This window comes from Etheostoma cragini, chromosome 15 (genome assembly GCF_013103735.1).
Source record: "Etheostoma cragini isolate CJK2018 chromosome 15, CSU_Ecrag_1.0, whole genome shotgun sequence".
Taxonomy (NCBI): domain Eukaryota; kingdom Metazoa; phylum Chordata; class Actinopteri; order Perciformes; family Percidae; genus Etheostoma; species Etheostoma cragini.
The window spans coordinates 356197-362146 of record NC_048421.1 but is presented as its reverse complement, the minus strand read 5'-3'; the positions used below and the strand labels follow the sequence as shown (position 1 = coordinate 362146).

The window sequence follows — 5950 nt, the reverse complement described above, 5'->3', positions numbered from 1 at the left end:
AGGCTTCAGCGCCCGGGGGGGTCAGTGGGGAGAGGGGCGCCCAAATAGATAGACCCTCACTCCTCCCACAGCGGGCGCAGGTCGGACTCTGACCTGGGGCCCTTTGCTGCATGACTGGTGTGTGTGTGTGTGTGTGTGTGTGTATCTGTGTGTCTGTTTGTGTGTATGTATGTGTGTCTGTATGCGTGTGTGTCTGTGTCTGTTTGTATGTATATTTGTGTGTGTGTGTGTGTGTGTTTATATGTGTGTGCATATGTGTGTGCATATGTGTGTGTATATGTGGTGTGTGTGTATGTATGTGTGTGTGTTTATATGTGTGTGCATATGTGTGTGTGTGTATGTGGTGTGTGTGTCTTATATTTACCAAAAACACCCATCCAAGAGTCAAACAATGCAGTATCAACCCCAGAGTGTTCCTTAATTTCCCCATTCAGCGTCTTTAATCCTTCTATGGCCTTGGTCAGTCTTCCATCTTGTCACTTTGATCAGGAACCCTTTGTACCGGGCTCAAACCTCTAGCGCGGTGATTCAAACCTTCACTGTATCAACCGTTGCACCTTCTTTCTTCAACCAGGGAACTGGACTGGTCCCCTGGAGGTGGAGCTCGGGAGGGGATTTTTCTGCCCCTTTGCTGGCGCTTACTCTGTTGCGCTCGTCTCTTCGACCAAAGGGATGCGTGCGTCTTGCACTTCGCCCAACGTCGGTCTTGGCTCCGCTGCTTGAGTGCACCGACTCCAGTGATACCACGTGTCTCCTTTTTCCCGTAGTCTCACCGCGTGACTGGTTCGCTCCACCACCTCGAATGGACCGGTCCACTTGAGCTCGTTCCACTTACTCTTGATGAACTTTAAGAGGACCCACGAGGTTTGGGGAACTGTCGTCACCTGTGTCCTTTCACCTTCCTGTTTTATAGAAACTAGACAAAAACACTTGTAAATCGTAACAGTAGGCTTTGGGCAGTGTGTGGGGTCTCTCCTCAGCTGGTCCAACAGCCGCTGGACCAGGAAATTGCCTCCCCCTTTCCAGCTCAAAAGGAGTGAAGCCTGTCAACCTGTTAACTGAAAAGGATTGTCATTAAAACAATTGGTAATGCATCAATCCATTGGATACCTGTAGCACTGTAGATCTTTCCCAGTTTCTGTTTGATGTTTAAATTCATCCTTTCCACTTTCCCCTGGGACTGCGGATGGTACACCGTCCCAAATTTATGTTGGAGCCCCAACATTTTTTCTACAGCTTATAGGTCTGCATTTTTAAAATGTGACCCATTATCAGATCTTACCCTAGAAGGAAAACCATGGTTAGGGATGTAATGATTAATTAGGCATTTCACCACAGTTTTGCTGTCGTCCCTCTTTGCTGGCCACGCCTCCGTCCATCCTGAAAAGGAATTCACTGCCACCAGTAAATACTGATAGCCTCTGCACTGTACCCCCATATCAGTATAGTCTATGACTATCTCTCCATGGGATGCACATGAGAGAGGAAACACTCCCATGTCTGGCTTCACTGTTGGATTGGGGTTATAGGGCACACATGTTTTGCATTCTCTTACCCAATTCTTTGTCATGTCCTTTAAATAAGGATTCCACCAGTGGCATAGAGCCCTATCCATCTGGTTAGCCCCTACATGTCCTAGCCCGTGGGCCTCAGCTAAAGATGGTCTGGAGATGCTAAGCGGAAGCACCACCCTGCCGCCAGATTCCATCTACTTCCCTAGCTCCTCTGTTTGACCACAGCACCTTCTCCTCTGGCGTAGCTTGCTTGTGTATATCGATGAGATTCTCCTTGGTTATCTCTAATGCTTCTTCTTCCCCTGCTCTCATCACTAGCTGTCTGATCCCTTCATAACCAGCTGCTCCTTTTGCTGCTTCATCTGCTGCTCTATTTCCTGCTGCCTCCTCTGTATCCCTACTATCATGTCCTTTACACTTAACCTAAGCAACTCCTGCAGGCTCTTGCAGCCTCGGTGTTAGCAGTTTCATTTCCTCTTCATGTTTGATGGGTTCGTTGGTTGTGGTTAGAAAACCAACTCTAACCCATTGTTGTAGATTAAGGTGACATGCTCCTACAACATAGGCTGAGTCTGTGTAGATGAGTCTTGACTTTCTTGTCTTTTGCATAGTGTAGAGCTTCTAACACTGCAACAACTTCTGCTCTCTGTGCGGACTGCTGTCCCTGGAGTTGTGCCTGTATAACTGTCTTCCAGCCCTGTACTGTTCTTTCCACTACGACCTGGCCGGACCTCATGTCATTCTTTTCGTCTCTAAAACAACAACCGTCTATGTACAGTCTGGGTCTTCTAGTGGTTGCGCCTGTAAATCTGTCCTGATTTTCTCTTGTGTTTTCACCCTTTCTTGGCAGCAGTGGGGTTCTCCTGCCTGCATGTTATCTGCCATGTTAACACCTTCATGTGTAAACTACAAGTTGGATGCAGATAATGGCTTTGTAATCCTTCTTTGTCTTAATGAGGTCATGGTAAAAACTGCAGAATTAACATAAGCAATCACACTATGTGTTGTTAAAATGTGCAATGGATGGCCCATGACCAAATGTGCAGTTTTCTCGACCCATTGCCAACCCATCCGCGTGTGTTGTGCACGGAAAGCGTCGTTTTTCCGCTTTACCAATAAGGACACTACATTACATTTACACATGTCTCTCTCCCCCTTTTCTCTGAAACAGAAGGCGTGGTGCATGGTGTTCTGAGACATCGCTATGAAATGGGACGGAATAGTCCGGCACTGCAGGAGCCGTGGCTCGAGATAAAGCTTGTTTCAATGCAATAAACGTCTCTTCCGCCTGTTGTGACCAGACTAAACGGGCATGGAGGATACGCATGCCTGCAGCATTTACCAAGTTGCGTAGGATTTGTGATCGTCCCAAATAATTTGGAAGATAGTTTCTACTATAACCAGTCAGACCCAGAAAAGAGAGCATTTCTTTAACAGTGGTTGGCTGTGGGTGTTATGGTAGATCTGCAGTGCCCTCAGCCGAGAGCACATGGCCCATGAAATCAAGTGACCTGCGACAGATCTGTAGTTTCTCCTTACTAACCTTAAATCCCTTATCTGCTAACCGTCGCAGTAAGGCACCAGATGCAGTAAGGCATGCTTCAACTGTGGGTGCAGCCACAAGTAGATCTAACCCCAACCGGCCCGTCAGACACCGCCTATCAAGAGCCTGGGTCTGACCCAATTTTCTGCCTAAAAAGGAAGTTTTTCCTCGCCACTGTCGCACTGTTGCTTGCTCTGGAGGAAACTACTAGAACTGTTGGGTCCTTGTAAATTCTGGAGTGTGGTCTATCTGTATAGTGTCTTGAGATAACTCTTGTTATGAATTGATACTATAAATAAAATTGAATTGAATTGAATTGAATCATCCACATACTGGGTATTTGTAGTGTCTGCAGGTATGGGAAGATCAGACAAAGCATTTTGGAGACCGTGTTAAAAATACCTGGTGATAAGGTGAACCCTTGTGGCGGTCTGGTGTAACGCAACTGTCGTCCTCCCACTGTGAAAGAGAAAATATCCCTACATGCTGGGTCTAATGGGAGACAAAAGAAAGCCTTAGCAATATCAATGCACGTGAACCACTTTTGCGTAGGGAGGAAGTTAGTGAGAGCCACATAGGGATTTTGTATTGGACAGGTTGTGGTCTCCAATTGTGCATTAATTTTTCTCAAATCATGCACCATCCTGTACTTGCCAGTTGCAGGTTTCATTACGGGCAGAATGGCACAAATTTGGGGGAGAGCCGTGTTAGGTTGACTCTGTATTTGTCTCTAGGATATCCTATGTAATAAAATGGATTCACATATCCACATCTGAGATTTTAACTACTAATTGAATGAACCCTGAGAATGGAGAGGGTGAAAACCCTCGACTGTCTTCGGGGGCACCCTGATTTCTCTGTCGCCTCAATGCAAAGTTCCGATGTTCTCCCTCATCACACTGTTGCTATGTGATCGCGCCCCGCGAGTTGAAAGGGTGGTGCATGGTGTTCTGAGACATCCAAATGAAATGGGAGAGAATAGTCCGGCACCGCAAGAGCCGCAACTTGTTTTATTGCAATAAACCTCTCTTCCGCCTGTTGTGACCAGATTAAACGGGCATGGAGGATACGCATGCCTGCAGCAGTTACCAAGTTGCGTAGGATTGGTGTTTCGTCCCGAATAATTTGGAAGATAGTTTCCACTATAACCAGTCAGACCCAGGAAAGACCCGTCATCACACTGTTGCTGCATGCTTGCGCCCCGCGGCAGCGGAGTTGACTGTGAGTGGAGAGGGGCGGGGGGGCGGGGGGGCTCAGGGCCACTCACTCAAAGTCTGAGCTCGGACTTTGTGTGTCCCTCTCCCTTCGCACTACAACCGTCCCTTCATGTATGTTGACGCCTGGATAAAATCTCTACCGGCAGAGAGTAGGGTGGGGGTCTAGTATCAGGGTCCTGAGTCTGCAACTATTTGTTGTTCACTTTAATTGGAGTTGGTCCGACCACAGTTTATACGGTCCTGATTCCAACTGACCCACCTCCGCCATACTATTCCTTTTTATTTGTTTTTCAGAATACCTTCGTTTCTATTACCCAAATTCGAAATTACTCTTCACATCTCCCGGAAGCTACACCTTCATGTATTCCCTGTTTGAAATACACTACCTTTCATCTGATATATTCACGCAGAGACTACCTTCATTTCTGGTTGTCCAATTACAGAAAATACTCTTCGTGTCACCTGAACGCTGGACCTTCATGTATTTCTTTTTAAATACACTACCTTTCATCTGGTTAATTAACTATACTCTTCCCACTACTACTTTTCCAATTTAGCGGTGCCCTTCATGCTCATTTTATGAAAAAATATCCCATTCGCAAGTGATATCCTCCTGTATGCACTACATCTTCGTACCTTTTTTTTTGCAAGTACTACGTTTTCCCAACTTCAACTATATTTTACACATCAACATTTAACTTTTTCACACATCAATATCTTATCACAAATGTAGCACTTTTTAGCAACTACGATACAGGCACGTTCCACATTCAGATTTTGTACATATCCAATGCTGCAGATTTGATATCAACAGGTTCTGCTTTACCTTTTTTTTAGCGCCCGGGCTGAATGTGGAGACGCATCTTGTCCTAGTTGTTCAATTAATCAAGGATGGGTCCGTGCCTACCTTGGCCCCACGTTGGAGCTAAATCCTGCTCCGGTCTCAGGGGTCAGCCAGTTAGTAGTCAGAATCTCAGATGTTGATGTGTGAATCCTTTTTATTACGTAGAATATTCTAGAGACAAAGTTACAGAGATCCAGCTATCACAGCTCTCCCCAAAATTTGTCTGGCTCTTCCGCTCTTGCACCCTTGGTCTTATCCACTAAGGGGGGGGGGGGTCTCCAGGTCACAGTGGTGTGATATGTTTGTGTGCTAATTTAGTATCTTTCCATTGGTATGTGACTGGAAGTTTATGACCCTTTCAGGACCTGCAGAGCAAAGATCACATGACCTACTGCTTCTGACACATTTAGTAGAGCTGGTACCAGAACACCTTATCTTAGAGAAAAGGAGCAAAACAACTTAATGCATGACCAACATGTCTTCATTTAAGTTGAAATAATGCTCATACCTTTTAGCTTAAATATGTAATAAATAATACAAATCACACACAATGTTTAAGCAAATATTACATTTTAAATTCCAACAGTGTGTGTGTGTGTATGTGTGTGTGTGTGTGTGGGTGTGTTATTTTACAAGCTTCTTTGGAAGTGTCATGTACACTTTTATTATTTATTGATGAGTCAATCAAACGGCATGAGGGTTATTTTTTAGGAATTTACAATTAAAAAAAACTGGTCAAACTCGACCTGAGGACAACACAAGGGTAAATAAGATTCATATAGACACACACACACACACACACACACACACACACACACACACACACACACAC

General features: G+C 45.3%; 1 protein-coding gene and 1 long non-coding RNA gene across 2 annotated transcripts in view; both read left to right on the top strand.

Annotated features, from left to right (window-relative positions):
- The window catches only part of LOC117958237, an 859617-nt gene that overhangs the window by 569193 nt on the left and 284474 nt on the right, over positions 1-5950 (top strand). The window lies entirely within an intron of this gene.
- The window catches only part of LOC117958307, a 21394-nt gene that overhangs the window by 3846 nt on the left and 11598 nt on the right, over positions 1-5950 (top strand). The window contains exon 2 of the long non-coding RNA XR_004659680.1: positions 5032-5035. This is a non-coding gene — a long non-coding RNA (uncharacterized LOC117958307). The remainder of the gene's footprint in view (positions 1-5031; positions 5036-5950) is intronic.